Source organism: Chelonoidis abingdonii, chromosome 18 (assembly GCF_003597395.2).
Source record: "Chelonoidis abingdonii isolate Lonesome George chromosome 18, CheloAbing_2.0, whole genome shotgun sequence".
Taxonomy (NCBI): Eukaryota; Metazoa; Chordata; order Testudines; family Testudinidae; genus Chelonoidis; species Chelonoidis abingdonii.
Window position 1 is genome coordinate 8,398,859 of NC_133786.1, and position 22,312 is coordinate 8,421,170.

General features: G+C 45.6%; 1 protein-coding gene across 1 annotated transcript in view; it reads left to right on the plus strand.

Moving 5' to 3' along the window:
* NTM (neurotrimin) overlaps positions 1-22,312 on the plus strand; it is a 704,730-nt gene that overhangs the window by 247,242 nt on the left and 435,176 nt on the right. The window lies entirely within an intron of this gene.

A 22,312-nucleotide genomic window follows, 5' to 3' on the forward strand; every position in this document is an offset into this window, starting at 1 on the left:
AGGGTGGCCCCCACCCCTTGCTACTGCTCTTGGTCAGTGGGACCCTTAAAGGGGCTAGGACCATGCATGGCTCTCAGGTGGTGCTTAGAGCCTTAGGGATTGGCCTATGTATTCTCTGGCACTGGTAGTGACTCGGTAACTCAGGGGTTAATGGACACTGTGGTACAAGGTCACCTGCTAAACCTTAACCCCCCTCATGCAACCCCCTGCCCCCAGCTCTGTTTTACCCTAGCTGAGCTCAGGTACCTGCTGTGGGCTAGAGCCCTGCGCAGGGCTATTTTTTAATCCCGCTCCCACTAGGATGGCCGTGGGTCCCCGGTATCCCAGTCCCACTGCAGGGCTCTCCCCTAGTCCCCTGCAGGGCTCTAATGTGGACTGTGTGTGAGCCTGGTGCAAGAACAATGTATGGGAAAGTCCAAGCAAATATACCCCCTGGTGGGAGCAGAGCTAGGAGTGGAGACGCAGAGCATATTAGAGGGAAATATTTAGAAAATTAGAGGGTCTGTTGCAATGAAGAGTCAACTGCTAATAGCAGTTCCAGTGGGGAGTGGGGTGTTACAAGATGTTTGTGCCATGTAGTGATTAGAGAGAGGAGGCTGGGATTCTGGTCCCCTCCCCGGGGGGATTCCTGTGCTAAACACTGGTGGGGGCAGGGGTGGGATTTAGTTCCTTTCATTTCAGAACAAGTCCCACTGCTAGGATTTTACCTTGTGTGTCCTTAATGGGGGATGCAGCTGTACCAGAGACCAATTTGAGCTGAGAAATATAAACGCTGGTTTTAAGCAGCCCCAAAGCTCATGTTGCCTGAGTTTTGCTAGTCAAGACATATTTCAATGCTGGTGGGACTGTTCTGGATCAACATGGATCAACCCTCCTACCCAATCAAATCATGCATGAGTAGCCACATTTCACACATTGTCCCCAGCGTGCAGGGAGGACAAGACCATTGTCTGTATCTCCCCCTGGCCTCCCCATCCCCGCCTGGGCATGCACTAGATTGACCAGATGGGCCGACTTTATAGGAACAGTCCCAATTTTGGGGACTTTTTCTTAGGGTCCTATTACCCCTCATCCCATCCTGATTTTTCACATTTGCTGTCTGGTCACCCTAGCATGCACTTTCCTCTCTGATCCAAGCATGCGCTGAAGTATGACTGTTCTCAGAGATCCTTTGCATCCTCAGCTGAGCTTTGCACTGAAGACCAGTGAAGAAGAGGGGCTAATTTGGAGCTGTCAGTCTTCCATTGCTGGAGATTCTTCCAAGTGCCACCTGCTGCACCCTCAAAAGAATTTGCATGAACCTTTAATTTGGGGCAATCTCTGTTGAATGCCCATTTATCATAGCCCATACTCCTTCCCTAACTGTTCGACTCTCAACTTCTACCGTTTTAGAGCTAGTGGTATTGATTAAAAAACAACTCGTGGAAATGCATAGCCCAGATGTGCAAATGGACCCTGTGATGAACAGCATTATGCGAGCCCCAGCTAGTTGCAGCTGAAGAAGTGTAAGCTGGACAGCGTGTGGGGCAGCTAATTGGAACAGGCCTAACCCTGATCTGGCTTTAGACTATCAGGGAAGCTAAGGCTGCTTCAAGAGTGCCCGGAGGAATTATCTCCAAGAAGGCAGGGCAGAGATCTGCTTGAAGAAATAGGGTCATAACTAAACCTCACAGCCTGAGCCGAGTGACCCAAGCTCTGAGACTCCGTGCCTGTGGCCTTTCATTGCAGTGTAAACGTATGGTAAGAGAGGTCTTCAGCTCTTGAGGCAGCCCTGCTTCTTGAGGATGCAGAGGCCCCCAGTTCAATTTCTTTGTGCAAAGGATGCCTTGCAAACAAGACTAATCCTCCATTTCATGTTTACAAACTTGGAAACCTTTGTGTATTTTGTGCCCTTCGCATCAGGCTTTGCAGTGTGTATTTATTCTTGCCAGTATGCACTAACACATTAACATGTTTAGCATCTCTCTCCCTCTGCCGCCCCTGTTCCTAACCCTGCCTCCACCTCCCTGCAATGAAATCCTTCAAACTCTTGTTAAGAGTTTTCCTTTAAGAAGGGAAGACTGGCCTTGTAGTTCAGGACTAAATTAGGCATCAGGAGATAAGAGTTCAGTTCCCATCTTTGCCACAGGCTTCCTGTGTGACCTTGAGAAGTCACTCCATTTTTGTGCCTTAGTGTCCCCTGAGGACAATGGTTCTTTTCTGCCTTTTCTATTCGGATTGTGAGCTCTTCAGGGCAGGGACTATGTGTCTAGTGCCGTGTGGCCTCACTCAGGGTAAAGGCCACTCAGATCTACCCATAGTGTAAATCACATAGGTGCTGCCGTAATGCAGATAATATTATGCTCTTTAAAGTCATGATCCCCAAGGATCTGAGCCTGATTGCATTGAAGTTAATGGGAGCTCTGGAGCTGGTTTCAGAGTGTGCTTGATTGAGGCCTTGCTGCATGGTTTAATAAAACCAGCCTTATGAAACAGCATGAAAATGAAGGCGCAGTAACTAAATGTGGCACCAGAGTCTTTCATTTGAACTTGTAGACCTGGGTCAGGTGTCACAGGGGTATTGAAAGCAGCAGTATATAGATTTTTCATATTTTTTCTTATGATCTTGTTTGCCCTTGTCTCTCCCCCATCCCTACCCCCCTTTTTGATCTGTAAAGTATTTACATTGCATTATTATTGTAATCGCTTTAAGGAAACCAAGAATATTCCATAATCAGTGCAGTACTGAAACCATTTGATCCTGACAAATCCACACTTCATATCCCACCTCTAGCCCCCAGAAGCAGATTCATAACTACCCCAACACAGGTTTGAGGGCTTTGCTTATGGAGGTTGTGATGTCACAGGGAAGAAGTGTGTTCTTGACTCAAGCTAAAACTCCTAGACAAGCAGAGGCAATTTGTAGTTTTCACATAAGTCAGCAGGTCATGGTAAACCCTAAGCTCCTCTAGACGCTTTACCTTGACCTGTGAACTCCTGTGAAAACTCCAGGCTGCCTTGCCTTCGCTAGGCTATTACCTCATGGTGGCCAACTCTGGTTAAGCATGCATCTTTTTCTACTGAAGATGCACCCTGAATGTTTGTTGTGATTTTAGGACTTAGGGCAGAGAAGCCAGGAGGTTTGTAGAATCCATTACTCAGGATCTAAGGGAGGCAATTTTGATGCAATGTTTCTGTTATTAAACATGCAAACATATGCTCTCCCCCAACTCCGAATCTTGCTTTGAGCATTTCACTTTCCTTTGCAATTTACCTTTAATTCTATCCCCTTGTGCCAGTGCACTACACCATGATGTGCCATTATAGTATCACTGAGTAAATCCACATGCTATTCAGCACAGAATACAGTATAATAAGACCCAGTGGACTAGATCTGCATATTTTTCTCTATTCTGCTCCTCTCTTGAGCCTCTGCACATAACTTATGTATGTTTAAAATGCTCCTCTTTCTGTTACTGTGAATGCAAACATGTACCATTTAGCATTGCTGCTTAAACTGTATGTGGTGTAATCGGAGTCTAGATTTTGTAATACATGCACACCCGGGACTGACCTCCAAGTTTTGACAGGAACATTGCCTTTGAATTTCCTATCTTTCGTGAATTTAAAATCTTCACCTTAACGGTGGATTTTAATATATAATGTGTCTGCATGTGTGGCATATACTCTCTGTATGTCATTTTTATAACTACATATTAGAACTGATCAAACAAACTTTGACAAAACCATTTTCCATTGGAAAATGCATTTCCATCAAATTTGTGAAATTGTGTTACAATGTTGTTTAGGAGAAAAACCTCAAAGTTCCATTCTGACATTTTTAAAATGTCAAAATGAAATTCCGTTTCATTTTGAAAAAAATATATATATTCTATCATATTATATAATATGATGTATAAACAGCGGCGGCTCCAGGCACCAGTGCTCCAAGCACGTGCCTGGGGCGGCAAGCCGTGGGAGGTGCCCTGCTGGTCCCTGCGAGGGCGGCAGTCAGGCAGCCTTCAGTGGCATGCCTGAGGGAGGTCTGCCGGTCCTGCGGATTCGGTGGCAATTTGGGGCTGGGGACCTCCCACAGGCGTGCCGCCGAAGGCAGCCTGCTTGCCGTGCTTGGGGCAGCAAAAAAGCTAGAGCCGCCACTGTGTGTAAAAGACAGCTGAAATTGAAAAAGAATGATTTTGTCAAAATGAAAAACTCCACCAACTCAACAAACAAAAATTGGTATTTTCCTTTGCTGAGAATTTCAAAATGTGCTGGTTTCATTCCAATTCCAAACAAACCCAGATATCAAAATCTTGAAATTCTTTGTGAAATGGAATTTCCATCCTGCAGTCCTCTCTGCTTACATAGATATCTGTAGCTATAGTTACCTAGGGGGACAGCATTAACACTTGCTACAGAGTGGTCTTGTGGATAAGTCATTGCCGGAGGCCTCAGAAGATCTTAGGGAAGTCAATTGATCAGTTCCCCATCTGTATAACAGAGTTAACAATGTCCCCTTATTTCACCCTAAGGTTGTGAAGCTAAATCATTTAATAATTGGGAGGTTCACATTCACCAAGGGAGCAACAGAAGTAGATAGAAAGGCAGGTGCCAACATTTGGATATGGATTTTTAGACCTACAGGCTGAGATTTTCAAAGCACTGTATACCCAGCCCCTCTTCGGCATCTTTGAAAATTCTGCCTGCCAAGTTTAAGGGAATTCAGATCTAGGCTTTTGGCTTGACCCAGATAGAAATACAAGTACCATGCATGCTCAGGTTAGAGAATGCCTCCCAGGCCCAGAGTTTGTGATTGTTCCGATCTGCAATTTTTGGCTTGACCCATTATTGAGAAAGGAACCAGCATGAAATTTGGATACAGATCTAAGTTTGGTGATAACTGGTTTGGAGATGGATGTGTCTCTATTATTAATGTATTTGCATTGCAGTAGCATCTAAAAGCCCCAGACATTGATCACAACCCTACTGCAGGAGCGGACCTATAGAACAAAAAGAAATTTCCCACCTTAAAGAACTCGCAAGCTCTTTGAAAGGGGCCCTGACCAGGCAATGAAGAGGAAATATATGGACTCTCCAACCTCATCATGTTTATTACCAGCCTTGTGGCCAATTCTCTGCCTTGCTGATAGCCAGCAGTTTTTCTGTAGTTAATGGCCACAACTCCAGTGATGATGGGTGCTCAGGGCCCTGGGTTTGGTTCACAGGCTGTCTATTGATCCTCCCAGCCCTTCAGGTCCCATCAACCCCAATTTGCAATTGTTAATTATTTCTCATTCGGAATCAATTTCCCCCAGTGCCTTTCCACCTCCTTTGCTACATTTAATCAATTTTTTTCCTTTTATCCCCTTCTGCTCTAGCCCGGACAGCGATTGTTCATTGCAGAAGAGGCACGTCAAGCGCATTGCTTGTGTTTGTTTGGCAGAGTGTTGCTCTGGGTGAAATAGCTTGATGGTTATTAAGGGAGAAGCAGCAAGTGAGGGTAAAAATATCGAAATGGGTGGGGATGGAAATAAAACATCACATCAGGTCGGACAATGGGCAACTAGCTGTAGAAGAACAGATCAGTAACCATAAAATACAGAGCTGTAATTCCATCACGGCACTCCAGCAAGGTGATAAATCTCAGAGAGGGGAAAATCTGAACCACATATTACAGGCACGTATGAAGTGGGGGTGGATGCAGTGGTATGAGCACAGATCATAACACACATACCTCCTTGCCTGATAAAGATCAGCTCCACCTCAGTGGGGTCCCAGCCAGCTCCCTGCTCCATTGCAGGGATCCCGTTGAGCTCTTGACCTGTTAGACAAGTGGCTTGTATTTTTTCCTGCTTGGGTGCACTTGCCTATTAAGGCCTGATCTGAAGTCCGCCGTGGTCGATGGGAATCTTTCCACTTCAATAAGCTTTTGGATCAGGCCCTGAAATTGTGCTCAGCCATGCAAAAACACAGGCCATCTGCCAAGATAGTCCTGTATGCTTCCTTGCTCCCCACCTCCACTATGCTCAATGCACACGAGGAAAGGACTGGCAAAGATCGGTTAGCTCTTCTATGAAAATGTAACACCCAACCCCATTTATCAAAGCAGCAACAATGAGGGGGGCAGCGAAGTCAAGGGGAGACTTTCTGGTGACTTCAGTGGGCTTTGGATCAGGAAGCAGCTAGCTAGCAATCTGAGCTTCTCAGTACACTGACTCCTGCTAGGGGTGCACTGTGGCAGCATTAAAATTCCACCTGTCCTGCAGGAGGAGTGTCATGTTTACAGGAACTCAGTGTTAGCCAATGGAATTCACCCTGCAGGATAGGAGGAAGCTTCCAGCTCAAACACTGTGTTACATTATTATGAATCAGTTGTGTTACCGTAGTGCCTGGGTGCCCTAGTCATCATCCATTGTGCTCAGTTCTGTACAAAACCAGAACAAAAAGACAGTCTCTGCCCCCAAGAGCTTACAATCTACATGTAAGACAAGAGATGGATACAGACAGACTGGGGGACTGCAAGGCAGCAATGAGACTCTCTCTCACCTTCCTCTGCCCATTATTAACCTCTCAGCATCCCATCTGATAGGGTGATGATCCAGAAGTCCTGCATGATCCCAGATCAGTTACACACCTGTTTACACACACACACTCTCATGATCTGTCCTTTATTCCCTGCCATGCAGGTGCAAGGTTGGAAGCACAGCAAGGAAAGTATCAATCATTCCGACCAGTCATATTTTCCCCACCTCTTTCTAGTCCTTGGTTTTGGATAAACGCTCACCCAGAAGGGAGAGAAGGGAATTAAATTAACGTACACAATTTCTCCCTGTCACTGAACTCTGACTAATGAGTCTATTTCTGGGTAAAAAGAAGGAGCAGGAAGTGACAAGGCACCGTAATGAATTAGTGGCCCAGAACCTCGTTAGTCAGAATAATCTTTCCACAAAAGATAAATGATGCAAACATTAATTATGAAGCTGGTGTGGAAATGCATTTCATTATTTGGCATCCCGAGAAATGTCTCCATATTATTACTGGAGTGAGGTGCTTATTTTTTTTAAAGGTGGTCATAAAAAAAGTATTAATAATGTGTTGGTCTGCAAGCATGATCACCTCAGCGAGGTGATACAAAACCATAGGCGGAAGAGGATTTCTGGATTACCTCACATATCTATGGGAGTGTGCCTGGCTGCTTCTGTTAATTGTTTGTATTACGGTAATTCCAATCAATATCAGAGGCAACCATTGAGCAAGGAGCTGTACAAATAGGGGGCCCCTGTTCTGAAGATCTTACAATCTTAATCAACAGGACAGACAATGGATGGGAGAGAGGATTATTATCCTAGTTTTATAGGTGGGGGAAACTGAGGCACGACGTGAGAGATTTTACAAAGGAGTGTTGGTGCTTGAAGATGCAGATAAGCACCTAGTGGAATTTACAAAAAGGCCTAAGAGAGTTAGGTGGCTAACTCCCTACAGCACTTTTTAAAGCTCCGCTTGAAACCTCTCTGCATCTTCAGGTACCTAAATATCTCTGTGAATCTGACCCAAAGGGATTGAGTGACTTGCCTGAGGGCACACAGGAAGTCTGTGGCAGAGTCAGGAATAGGAGGAAGGTCTTGTTAGTCCCAGTCCTGTGCCTCCACTGCAATACTGAAAGGTTATTAAGGGGGAAACAGTCAGTGATGGTAAAAAATTTCGGGTGGATGGTTTCAGGTCATGTAGATTTTGTGAACTTGAATGTGAGCTGGCTCCAGTTCAGCCAAGTTAGAACATAAAAACATAAGAATGGCCATACTGGGACTGGTCCATCTAGTCCAGTATCCTGTCTCTGACAGCGACCAGTGCCATATGCTTCAGAGGCAATGAACAGAAGAGTGCAATTATCTAGTGATCCATCTCCTGTCATCCAGTCCCAGTTTCTGGCATCTGGCGGTTTAGAGTCACCCAGAATGGGGTTGTTTCCCTGACCATCTTGGCTAATAGCCTTTGATGGACCTATCTTCCATGAACTTACCTAATTCTTTTTTGAGGAATATCCACAATGACCCCGAGATCTCTTCCTTGACTGATAAGAGCTAATTTAGATCCCATTATTTTATATGTATGGTTGCGGAATTCTTTTGCAATGTGCATTACTTTGCCCATATCAACATTGTATTTCATCTGCCGTTTTGTTGCCCAGTCACCCAGTTATGTGAGATCCCTTTGTAACTCTTTGCAGTCAGCTGTGGACTTAACTATCGTGAGTCATTTTGTATCACCTGCAAATTTTGCCACTTCATTGTTCACTCCATTTTCCAGATCAGCACAGGTCCCAGTACAGACCTTTGGGGGGGATATCACTATTTACTCCTCTTCTTTGTGAAAAATGATCATTTATTCCTAATTTCAGTTTCCTATCTTTTAACCAGTTATTGATCCATGAGAGAACCTTCCCTCTTATCTCACAAACAGCTCACTTTGCTTAAGAACATTTGGGGAGGGACCTCGCTGAAGGCTTTCTGAAAGTCCAGGTACACTATATCCATTGGATCCCCCTTGTTGATGCCCTCAAGGAATTGTAGTAGAATAGGGAGCAGTGTTCCCTCTAATTTTTCCCACCCATGTGTGGAATGCATTTTGTTATATGCACCAATATGACACATCACCTCCATATTGATGCACACAACAAAATTTGTGTGGTGGGGTGAGGCCGAGGGATTAGGAATATGGGAGGGGGCTCAGGACTCTGGCAGAGGGTTGAGGTACAGGGCCAGGTGGACTCTGGGGTGGGGCTGGGGCAGAGAGTTGGAGTGCAAGGGCTGAGGGCTCTGGGGTGGGGCTGGGGAGTGAGGGCTCCAGCTGGGCATGCAGGTTCTGGGGTGGGGCTGGGGATGAGGTGTTTGGGATGCAGTGGGGCTCCCCGGGGCTATGGCGGGGAGAGAAGACTCCCCACAGCTCTCTCCCCCCACAGCAGCACCTGGGCTGGAGGCGGGGAAGGTACCTCTCCCCTGGCTGAAGCAGGCCTGGGCTGGGCTGGGTCAGGGTCGGGGCTGGGGAAGGGGCGCCTGTCTCCCAGCTACGGCAGGTCGGGGCTTCCGAGGGGAGCAACATGGCAGGTCCGGGGGTTGGGGACAGGCATCTCTCCCTGCCGCATCCCTGAGCACCTGAGCAGCACTTAATAGGCAGTTGCGCAGCGATGCGGCTTAGGGAACTTAGTTAGTGAGGCATGATGTCCTTTTACAAAAGCTGCGTTGATACTTCCCCAATATATCATGTATATCTTTGTGTCTGATCATTTTCTTCTTTACTATACTTTCAAGAAATTTGCCTGATACTGAAGTTTGGTTTATTGGCCTGTAATTGTCAGGATTGTCTCTGGAGCTTTTGAAAAAAAATGTTATTACACTATATACCATCCTGTCATCTGGTACAGAAGATAATTTAACCCGTAAATTACATAACATTGTTAGCAGTTTTGCAATTTCATATTTGAGTTCCTTGAGAACTCTTGGGTGATACCCTCTGGTTCTGGTAACTTATTACTGTTCAGATTATCAATTTGTTCCAGAACCTCCTCCATTGACACCTCATTCTGGGACAGTTCTTCAGATTTGTCCCCTAAAAAGAATGACTCTGGTGTCGGGATCTCCCTCATATCCTCTGCAGTGAAGACCAATGCAAAAAGAAAAAAATTCATTTGCCTTCTCTGCAATGTCCTTGTCTTCCTTGAGTGCTCCTTTAACTCCTTTAGGACCTTGATCGTCCAGTGGTACAGTGGACTTGTTGGCAAGCTTCCAGATTCTGATGTTCTTTCTTGCTTTCTTTTTTGCTCTTAGTACTTGTGTCCTTAGCTAGTTGCTCTTCAGATTTTTTTCTTGGCCTCCATTATTATATTTTTACACTTGACTTGCCAGAGTTTATACTCCTTTCTATTTTCCTCAGTAGGATCTGACTTCCAATTTTCGAAGGATGCCTTTTTGCCTCTAACCACCTCTTTTATTCTGCTTTTGCCATGGTGACAATTTTTTGGTGCTCTTACTGGTGTTTTTTTGACTCGGTATATATATTTGCCTTTATGATGATGTTTTTGAATAGTCTCCACACTGTATAGTTCCCTGTTTTGAAGTTAAATGATACTGTGGTGGGTTTCCTTTGTACTTTCCCCCGTGAGGATTTCTTTGGCACTTTACCCCCTATATTATGGTCAATATTACCATGAGGTTCAGCTATATTCACTTCTTGGACCAGATACTGTGCACCTTTTAGGATTAAATCAAGAATTGCCTCTCCCCTTGTGGGTTTCAGGATGAGCTGCTCCAAGAAGCAGTCATTTATGATGTCTAGAAATTTTATTCTCTGCATCCCTTCATGTGGTGACATTTACTCAGTCAGTATGAAGATAGTTGAAATCCCCCATTAGCATTGCGTTTTCTGCCTTAGTAGCCTCTCTAATCCCCCTGAGCATTTCACAATCACCATCACCAGCTTGGTCAGGTGGTCAGTCGTATGTTCCTACTGCTATACTCTTATTATTCAAGCATGGAATTTCTATCCATGGAGATTCTATGGTACAGTTAGATTCATTTAACATGTTTACTTTATTTGACTCTGATTTTTTTCACATATATAGTGCCACTCCCCCCCCCAGCGCAACCTACTGTCATTGCTATATATTTTGTACCCTGGTACTACCATGTCTCATTGATTATCTTCATTCCACCAAAGTTCTGTGATGCTTATTCTATCAATATCTTCATTGAATGCCAGGCACTCTAGTTCATCCACATTAGTATTTAGACTCCTGGCATTTGTACATAAGCACTTGTACCACAGTTTGTTAATATTAAGTTGCTTGCTTTCATGTGTTTTATTTCAATAGGACTTGTTTACATTTTACTCTTCCTCACTAGTTCCTACCTGTAATTTACCAACTTCTTTGCAATCATCTTTCCTAAGATGTAGAGTATTCCCTTTAATAAATCCTCCCCTAAGGGATGTCTGTGTCTGAACCACCTGCTCCCATGCTCCTGTCGACTTTCCCCATCCCTTGTTTTACATGCTCCTCTACAGCGTTTTTAATTTTACATGCCAGCAGTCTGGTTCTATTTTGGTTTAGAGAAGCCCATCCTCCCTGTGCAGGTTTTTCCTTTCCCCAAAGGGTCCCCAATTCCTAAGAAACCTAAAACCCTCCTTTTACACCATCATCTTATCCAGGCATTGGGATCCTGTACTTTGTCTGTCTTTCTGGCCCTGTGCATGGAATTTGAAGTATTTCAGATAATGCTTCCATGGAGGTCCCACACCTAAATTTGGCCTCCAGGACCTCTCTCCTATCTTTCCTTATGTTGCTTGTACCCTAATCAAATCCCCCATTACTATTACCTGGCTCTTCCTAGTAACTGGTATTCCTTTGGTGAGAGAGGACACCATTATTTAGTTGGGGTTGGTCCTGCTTTGAGCAGGGGGTTGGCTAGATGACCTCCTGAGGTCTCTCCCAACCGTAATATTCTATGATTCTATGACATCATCTGGAAGGGGGGTCCCAGCTATGGAATTGCTTCCCTCTCTTCCAGCTTCTCAAGACTTTCATCTTAACGGCACAAAGGCTGTTCAGTGCTTTGTTTGCAGTTCCTGATCTCCCTGTGAACCTTACTGCTTTCACTATTAAGTTTTAATCCATCCCCCCAACAAGCCCTGGGAAATCTCTTTACTACCAATCCATGTTTCCAGGGGGTATGGGCTAGGTCGCAGCCTCCCCTCCCCTTGTTTTTTCCTTATGTGGTGGTTGGCGTGGGCCCATCCCCCATATGCCACTGTCAGGGCAACCAGGAAAGAGAGACACTGCTCCCCAACCCCCTTGAGGCAGTCCTCTTCCGGACAGTGAGCTGAAGCAGCAGTAGATAATGTAGAGTCCCTCATAGCAGAAAAAAAAACAAGGAATGCTTGTGGCACCTTGGAGACTAACCCAATTATTTGGGCATAAGCTTTCATGGGCTAAAATCCACTTCATCAGATTCATGCATGTTAATCTCTTAGGTGCCACAAGGACTCCTCGTTCTTTTTGCTGATACAGACTAACACGGCTGCCACTCTGAAACCTGTCATAGCAGGAAGAGGACAGGACTTGGCTGTGATGAACATAAAGGAGTTTCTTCACTGGGGCTGCTGCTGGACACAGGCGGGGAACTTGTAGTTCTCTCTAGCTTCCAGCCTGTTCTGTAGTGCCACATCCTAGGGTCGCTCTAATTGGTGTACTGGATCCCCCCAATACTGACTATACTCCCCCCACTGCTGCTGCCAATACTACCATCTGGAACACGGGTTGCTGAAATACCCCAAAAAACACCACACTCATGTTGGCTTGAGTCTTTCCCAGGAACCCAAAGTGGTTCAAACAATGTTGTTGGTTTTTCTTTAGCATTAACTCGTGGGGTCAAACCATTTTTGTTCAGCCCTAATCTGGACATGAGCTGCCAGGGGAAGAGATCAGCAGCACCTATCCTGACTGTCCCAGCACCAGGCACTTTACTGTCGGTCTGTGTTGCACAGTGAAATCTGGTCTGCTCCGAACCCCAGTTTGGCATGATGTGAGTTTACAGGACTCTAGTCTCCATGACAGTCTAGTTAGGAGGCACCCCACATAGAAGCATCTGTACCAAAATTGAAATCTAAAGGGGTGGACGAGTGGGGGCAAGGGAGTTTGCAGATGCCCGCAGATGGATGGGGAAAATCCTTCCATTCCTCTTCTCACTGTCAGTCGCTTCCACCTCCTCCCGGTCCCGGGTCTTAAAAAGGTTGTCCTAGTTTTCTCCTTTGTTGTTTTTATTCCTGCCATGTTCAGGTGGCTTCTCGCACATTTCAAAGAGCCAACACATGGTATTTGGGCACAGCTGCTTCTGTACCTTCCAGGTACAATTACTCTACAATACAACTTGATTTTGTACAGTGTCTTTCATACCAACCTGCCTCTGAAAGCTCTTTGGAGGATCTAACACTATTACAGTGTGAAATGATGAATAATAGAGGAGGAGGGGAATTAAAAGTCATATTACAGCTGGAGCAGAGCAGGTGGGTTATTCTCACCTAGGGGTTCTCCAACTCTTTTGGAGCATGCAATTGCAACCTCTCTTTCCACCACAGGGGGCAGTAGGAGACTGGCACGACCTCAGGGTATGGGTGGGAAGAGGAAATGGTCAGGGCAGCTAGGGAATGAGTTGATTTGGTGCAGTCTCTGCTTTTACAGCCACTATGCATGGTGAGTTAAAGCTGCTGGCCCTGTTCCCAAGTGGAACCCCCACTGAGGAAGGGGGCAGCGTAAGGCCATGTAACTTACTCCATGGAAGTGAATCTAGTCTGAAGGAGTAATATCAGTGTTATATCAGAAGCAGGAGCATCCAGTGGATGGGACTCTAGGCTGGGAGTCAGGAGACCTAGGTTCTATTCCTGGTTCTGCCAGTAACCTTGAGCACAACACTTCCATTTTCAGTGCATCAGTTTCCCATCCTGTAACTCTCTTGTCTAGTTATGCTCTTCAGGACAGAGACTGTGTCTGTACAGCCCCTAGCACAATGGGGACCTGAACTCAGCCCTCTAGATGCAACTGAAACATGAACAATAATAATTGTGGTGCTTCTTATGATGACTTCTATGCATACATCTTTATCACTTTAACTATATTGGTTTGAAATTGCTATAGTTAAAACAGTTCAACTCCCTAGTGTGGACACAGTTATGCTGGTATAAAAGAGCTTAAACCACTATAATTTATTCCTATAAGGGAAGGGGAATAAGCTATTCCATTATAAAGTACTTTTATACCAGTATAACTGTCCACACACAGTTGTTCTGGTATTATTATTTCAGTTTAAAACACCTAGAACAAAAATAGAGAAATCAGTAAAAGCAAACAAAAAAACAATGAAAATCACACAGAGCAGAGGTAACATTTTTCAAAAGTACTAGAGTGACTTAATAACCTAAGTCCCATTTTCAGAAGGGACTTAGGCAAGAGTAGTGGTTCTCAACCGGGCATGCGTGTACCTCTAGGGGTACGCTAAGGTGTTCCAGGGGTACATCAATCCATGTAAATATTTGCCCAGTTTTACAACAAGCTACCTAAAAAGGACCAGTGAAGTCAGTACAAACTAAAATTTCCTACCAACAATGACTTGTTTATACTGCTCTATATACTCCACACTGAAATGTAAGTACAATATTTATATTCCAAAGGAATTATTTAATATTTATCTGGTAAACAATGAAAAAGTCAGCAATTTTTCAGTAAGAGTGTGCTGTGACACTTGTATTTTTATGTCTGATGAGTAGTTTTTAAATTAAGTGAAAGTTGGGGGTTCACAAGACAAATCAGACTCCTGAAAGGGGTACAGTCATCTGGAAAGTTTGCGAGCCACTGGGCTAAAGCCTGACTGTCACTTAAAAATTTAGATGGATCTAGTCACCCAGGGCTGTGAAACATTGTGCACCCTGTGCAGTGTAGTTAGGCTGACCTAACCTCCACCGTGGACACAGCTAGGTCAACAAAAGAATTCCTCTGTCGACTTAGCTACTGTCTCTTGGAGAGAGAGATTGCTTACAACAGTGAAAAACCCCTTCCATTGATGTAGGAGGTGTCTGCACTACGGCTGCAACATCATAGCTATGCTGCTGTATCAGCTGTGGTGTAGACGTAGCCTATGACTACACCACAGCACTTATGTCAGCACAGCCGCATAGTGTAAATGCAGCCTACAACAAAAGAAGGAGTTTTTCTGCCAATGTAGGAACACCACCTCCCCAAACGATGGTAGCGATGCTGACAGAAGCCCTCTTCTCTCTACATGGCTGTGTCTATGTGGGGTTGTTTTGTCAACAGCTATATTGCCAGGCATGTGGGAGGGGGGGTCCCCACACTCCTGGCCAGGAGAAGTTACAAGTGTACACCAGGCCGTAGACACTTACGAGGCTAAGCTCCATTTCTTTTCAATGAGACTGCAATCAGAGGCGTGACTGCATTATGGCTAGACGCCCCTAGCTTTCACCTAGCTAGCTCCAATTACCTCACCAGCACAGACTAGCCGCTCACATCTTTATCTGAGGCCCTGTGTGGGCTCAGACAGCCCTGTGCTGCTGCGACTTCATGGCTTTTGTTCAAGCACGCCAGATCCAAGTCTATGTGTTTGGCAGTCCTACCTCTGGTTGCTGTGTAGACAGACCCTTTATCTCTTAAGGTCCCAGTCTCTTTTGAAAACGAGACTTTGACTGTGTTTACACTTGGAGCAGGAGGTATAATTTCCAGCTTGAGGCAACCTACCCACACTAGCTCTGAGCAAGAGAGCGTGCTAAAAGTAGAGCAGAGTCATGGTGGCACAAGCAGCAGGAAAGGCGAAGTATGTACCTAGCATGTTGGGCAGGCTCATACTTGGGGTGGCTAGCCTCACCCACCCTTTGTGTCACTGCAGCTGCACTCTGTATTTGTCACGCTTGCTCGATCAGAACTGCCCTGGGTATGTCTTCTCGAGCTGAGAAGCACATCTCCAGCTCGGCAGATAGGCTCCTAAGGCACCTAGGTACTTTTGAAAAATTTCCCCCATCTCTGAAAGGTTCTTCCTGCCCCTAGGGTGTCTTCCTGCCCCTGGAGTGTGAATAAACCAGATGGAAATGTGTGTGTGTGGAGGAGGGAGAGGGATGTCATTGTCCTTTCCTGCTCGCCCACAACAATCCCTTACCGCACGGCAGCTGTCTGCTTCCTAGTTCCGCTGCTTAGAGTGGGCAGAGAGGCGTATGCGTTGGCCCAGCACCCGACAGAGAGCCTGAGCAATGCAGCCTCTCGAGTTCCTCCTTTTCTCCATATTTATGAATATGTTGATCTCTGCTGCTGTCCTGTCGCTATCTGACTGGTGAGTGTGTAACAAAAGTTGGGGGGAGGGGGATGAAAAACAGTCGAGAAGCAATTTCTAATTCCTGACTCCTGACTCCAAGTCTGTGGAGCTGCAGTGGGCCCTTTATTGTGCTGTTAAATTGTGTTACGCTCCCAAATAATATTAATCCAGGGAGATGAGATGCAAGAAAAAAACAATCATTTTCTCTCTCTCTCTCTCTTACTATTATTGTCCGTCAGCTGTTTGCCAGTTCTGCTGGGCACTCAGGTTAGAGAAAGGAGGTGAGGAACAAGCCAGGATTATGCTGGGAAGTACACAATGATAATTATCCAGCCACAGCAGAATCTTTTAAAAGCCACAGAACAAATCCACAAATTATGCTCTCGCGGGTCCCCTTTGTGTTTAGAGGAACTGATTGGGCGGGATCTATTCTTGTCTGGCTCTTTGCATATGTCTACCCACCCCACAGCAGGCAACTGACTTGGGCTCGCAGGGCTTGTGCCACCACGCTAAATATAGCCTTGTAGACATTACAGCTTGGGCCGGAGCTTGTGTGAGTTTGTTGACCCAGGTTTGGTGGTTCGCTGCCATGGGCTGCAATTGTCTGTGATGCATACTCTGTAAGGGTCTGCTCCAATGACCATTGAATTCAATGGAAAGGACCTAATTTGGGCTTTGGATCAGGCCTTGTAGGCCTGGCTGACATAAAAGGAGGTGGACTGGAAAAAAAGGGAGCAAGTTCTCAGGCCAGGTACTCTCTTGTCTAGCAATAGCTATTGTCTCCATGAGCAGAGATGCTGGAATTTGAACTCAGTCTCCAAAAATCAGTGAGGAGGAGGAGTATTTCCACAGGGAGCAGGGGCATGTTGAGGAAGTACTTTGCTATTCCAGCACAGGGCAGCAGTGTACATCAATGGGCAACTGTGCATCACATCTTGTCTTCCTCGAGAGCCTGGTCCACGAAAGGATAACAACCTACTACTACTGCCAGTTAATAGCATGACGACTCTAGCAGATATGAATTGAGACTTGTGCCATGGTGCTGAAAATCTCCATTTCAGACCATGCAAGGGGTCACCATACACACATGTTCATTTTGTTCTGAATTTTGGGGGGAGGATGCTTGATCGCTGTGTGTGTCTGAGTCCAACAGAGACAGCCCTGGCTTGGAGAGGGCGCTGCTAACTGGAAGCTTTGGTGCTCACTTTTCATTGGAGGGGAGAGGCAAGTTCAATCATCACAGTCAGTACTGGAATCTGGGGGTCCATGGACCTAGGATAGAAATTGGGGGTGAGGAGTTCAGGATTCCTGGTTTCTATTCCTAGCTCTGACTTGGCTTTCACCTGCCTCAGTTTCCCCACCTCTACAATAAGTCCAGTAGCTTGCTTTTGATAATCCCAACCATGTGCTGTCAATATGGGGGTCATTTCCTATTGCAAGAGTGGCCTCCTGTGTAGCAATGTGCTTCCACCATTCCTGCCTGTCTATCACATCTGGGTTTCCGAGAATTATATAGCCCTTTGTTCTTAGCCTGCTACTCTTCCAATCAGTGTCCTAATGGACAGAGAACTGGACTGGGACTCAGGAGACTTGGCCTCTATTCCTGGCTTTACCACTGGCTGCTGGGTGACTTTGGGTAGGTCATTTAACTGTTCTATGCCTCAGTTTCCCCATCTGTAATATGGTATTAATAATACTGACCTCCCTTTGTGAAGTGATTGAGATCTGTTGATAAAACAAGTGAGCTATTATTATTGGCTTCCTTGCTGGGAATCTTCTAAATCTTAGGTTCCTTCTCTTGGCCCTGTGCCTCCCTGTAACAGAAGGGGGTGGTTGGGCCGATAGTGGGTTTCATTGGGCTTTTCATACTCTCCCAATGATACACTACAAGCCCCAGAACTGTAATTCACCTGTCACCTGCGCTGTGCTGCTTTGAGCAAGATTAGATGACAGTAATGATTCCAGAGCCCCGTCTTGCCTGCAGCTGCCATGACTGCTGACTCCCGGCTGTGTGATTTGCTGGTTTAGATGCCACATTGCTGTGGGGCAGGGTATGTGTGTGTGTTGGGGAAGGCAGAGAAATGGGAGAACAGTTTATTCAGTACAGCCCTTTCAGATCGGTTCAGGGAAGAGGCTATATCTTTACAAGACTTCACCCTTGCTAGACAGGTGGGCATGTGGAGCTCCAGGCCTGGAGGCCAAACACTTTCCTTAGCGGAGCAATGTAGTTTTAGGAGTATGGACTCACAAGATCAGGATTAATTCTTGGCTCTGTCACAGCCTTCCTGTGTGATCTTGGGCAAGTCTCTTAATCTCTCTGTGCCTCAGTTCCCCATCTTTAAAATGGAGATAACTCCCCAGGCTATGAGTCTTATAATTGAGGCTACATTTTACTCATGGATATTTTTAGTAAAAGTCATGGACAGATCATAGGCAGCAAACAAAAATTCACGGCCAGTGACCTGTCCGTGACTTGTACGATATACTCCTGACTAAACTTTGGGTGATCTGGGCAGGGAATGGCCTAGAAGCACCGTGGGTGCTCTGGGGGGTGCCACACATGCTCGGGGGGGTGACCCCCCACTGCTGCTCGGGAGTGGAACCAGGCTCAGTGTGGTCAGTTTGGCTGGCCCAGGGGCTGCCCGAGCTGCAGGGAGTGTGTGTGTGTGTGTGTGTGTGTGAACAGCACCTAACACAGTGAGTCTGTGGATCGAGGTTGAGGCCCCTATTGTGATAGAAATGATGATGATAACTCTTTCTCTGCCCTCCAGTCCTGAATAATGCAATGCCTTTGCCCTGATTCCTCGGCACTGCACCGGAGCACAGCTGTGATCATACACAGATTAAAACAAGTCAAAGACTGATGAGGCAATTGATTGCTTGGTAGACAGGGGTGCAGTGGCTTTCAGACCCCCCAGCTCTGGGGGAACGAGCAGAGAATCAAACTTCCCTAGATATGAGAAACGCCAGCCTGGAATGCTAGATCCATTTCAGTCAACTCTCCTGCACCAGTGAGATATCTCATCTGATTCACGGAGGTTTAATCAGCGTGAGATCCAGCCAACACCCTATTTGAGCCAGGGCATTAATCCTTCCTTAATCTGAGCCTTACAATCAATGTGATATTTATGTATGTAGCGTACAATGCAGGCTGTCTCATTCAATCTAAATTACACGCGTATTTGGGAACCTTAATTCAAAGCTTTCTACCCCGAGGTCTTGGGCACAGAGCCGTGCTCTGCCCCTGTCTTTAGAAACAAGTCCAGCACGTATGTTTTCCATCTCCCCATTCAGCTTCAGGCAGATGGTTGGATTTTGGTCTCTCTCTCTCTCCATTCACTCTTTCCTCCGTTGCTGGGACTGTTCCTTTAAGTGGTGAGGCTAGACAATGGTGATGTAGATGTAGGAGCCTGTGGCAGCTTTCTAGAGGGGGCACTGCTGTTAACAATCATTTGCAATAGAAATATAATGGGCCTAATTCTCCTTGCAGGTTAATTTTACACCAGTGAAACTCCACTGACTTGAATGGAGTTTTCCCTGTTTTACTCTGGTGTAACTGAGATGCGAATTAGGTTCAACGCTACGATGGCAACCTCAATTTACAGCAGTGCCTAACAGGACTGCTGGTACTTTCTGATCTCTGGGGATCTCTGCAGCATTTCTGATCTTCAGCTGGTTGTCCCAGTGCCTTGTTCCCAGCAGCAGAGGACACTTCCCCTCTTGCTGCTCCGCAGGCATCTGAAATTATAATATCTTGGCCTCTGAGTGTTATCTTTGGTGCAAGGATTACAAAGTGTGCTGCAGCAATGCTAGGAAGTTGGTAAACATTACATTGGACCTGCAAGTTTCCATTGCTCTCTATTGGAGGAGTCCAGAACTGTGTATCATACACCCTTTACTATTGCTAGCTGATGGGGATTCTCCATTAGTTCAAGGAGTAGATGCCTGAGATTTAAAGCAGGAAGGCCTGAGTCTTAGACTGCTCTCACTGTGAAGAACTGAGTGGGATGTGTTTTATGGTGCGAAGCAAAAGCAGGTTTATTTGAGGTGGTTCTGGGATGGAATCTCAGAAGTGACAGAGTTAAAGGCACCCTGGGGGAATTCACACATATTGTGAGCTCAGTCTGTCCCAACAGGAGTCACTGGCTGGGAATGGTGTAGGCATACTGCAACTCACCACTATTGTACAACTGGCCTGTTGCATGCTGTATGGAATTGTGCAGGAACACTGGTTATGGTGGAGCTCACAGCTATTGTAGTTCTAGTCACTTTCAGCAGGGGGTGTTGTATGGAATGGCAGGAAGCACTAGCTATGGGCTAGCTCTGAGTTATTGCAATCCTAGTGTCTCTCAGCAGGGCATGCTGTATGGCAGCACTGGCTGTGGGGGAGCTCCCAGCTCTCCTGTAGCCAAAGGGGGCAGGTGATAACAGACCACAGGTAAGCATAAAAAAGCCATCAGCCTTAACAGAGAGCTAGACATTGAGGGGTGGGATATGGACAATTACAATTGGGTCATAGGAGCAAAAAGAGGGAAAATCAGTATGGGAATCTGATCAACAATCTATACACAAATGCAAGAAGCATGGGAAACAAACAGGAAGAATTGGAAGCTTTGGTACATAAGCTAAATTATGACATAATTGCCATCACAGGAAGTTGGTGGGATAAATCTTATGACTGGAATATTGCTATAGAGGGGAATAACTGCTCAGGAAGGACAGGCAGGGGAAGAAAGGGAGGATGTATTGCATTATACAGCCAGAATATATATATGTCCCCTCTGGCATGACTCTGCCTGCACTGGCATGACCTTGCACATACAGCGTGTGTATGGTCACACCAATGGAGGCGGAGCGGTGTAATCTTCAAAATGGGGTCTCCTGTCCAATAGTAGACCAAAGCACATCCGGTTTTGTCTACATACTGGATGGGGGACAAACCATCCAAAACCAGGACTGTCTAATTTATAACCGGACAGACAGCCTGCCTAAATTTAATTACTCAGATTTCTGTTGGAAAAGTCATATGGCCAAACACAAAATACCCAGTGTGTTCTTGGAAGGTATTGGGGGCAACTTTTTGTTTCAGAAAATGGAGGCAGTGACCTGGGGATCACACATTTCAGACTTCATTCTGAGCAAGAGGGAGGAATTGATAGCATATCTGAAGGGGGAAGGCAATTTGGGTGAAAGTGACCATCAAACGACAGATCTCATGATTCTACAGAAAGGAGGGAGTGAAAGCAGCAGAATAAGGACAGTGGCCTTCAAAGGAGCAGACTTTAACCAACTCAAAGAACTGGTAGGTAAGGTTCTCTGGGGAAAAAATCTAAGGAAGGGGTAAGGGAGTTCAGGAGAGCTGGCAGTTTCTCAAGGAGACAGTATTAAAGGCACAACTGCAAACTATCCTGACACAAAGGAAAGATAGGAAGAATAATGAAAGGCCAGTATGGCTCCATCAGGAGCTCTTAATCCCCCCAAAATCCAAAAGGAATCCTACAAAAAGTGGACACCTGGGTGAATTGCCAAGGAGGAGTACAAAATAGCACAAGCCTGTAGGGACAACATGAGAAAATCTGAGGCACAAAATGAGTTGCACCTAGCAAGAAACATAAAAGGCAATTAAAAACAGATTTTTTTAAAAATACATTGGGTGCAAGAGAGAAAGATGAAGGAAAGTGGAGGCCCTCTACTCAGCAGGGAAGGAAGCTAATGACTGATGACATCAAGAAGGCTGAGATATTTAGTACCTATTTTGCTTCAGTCTTCACTACAAAGGTTACTGATGCCCAGATACTCAACACAATTAATATTAACAGCAAGGGGGAAGGAATGAAACCACAATAGGGAAAGAACAAGTTAAAGAATATTTAGAGAAGTTAGATGTATTCAGATTGAGAGAGCCTGCCAAAATTCATCCTAAGGTTATGCAGGAACTAGCTGAAGCAATCTCAGAATGGTTAGTGATTATCTTCTACAGCTCCCGGAGGATGAGTGATAGCTCAGAGGATTTGAGAAGGGCAAGTATCTATTTTTTAAAAAGGGGAACAGAGAGGACCCAGGGAATTATAGACCAGTCAGCCTAACTTCGATACCTGAAAAGATACTGGAACAAATGATTGAACAATCAGTTTGTAAGCACCTAGAGGAGAACAGAACGATCAGGAATGGCCAACATGGAGTTGACAAGAACAAATCCTGCCAAACCAATCTAATTTCCTTCTCTGACAGAGTTATAGCCTAGTGGATTGGGATGGGGGGAGTACATGGGATATAACTTGATTTTAGTAAGGCTTCTGACATCATGCTACATGATCTTCTCATAAGCAAACTAGAGAAATGTGATCTAGGTGAGAGCACAACTGGTTGAAAGACCATACACAAAAAGTTGTAATCAACCGTTCGCTGTCCAACTGGAAGGGTGTATCTAGTGGGGTCCTGCAGAGGTTAGTCCTGAGTCCCGTATT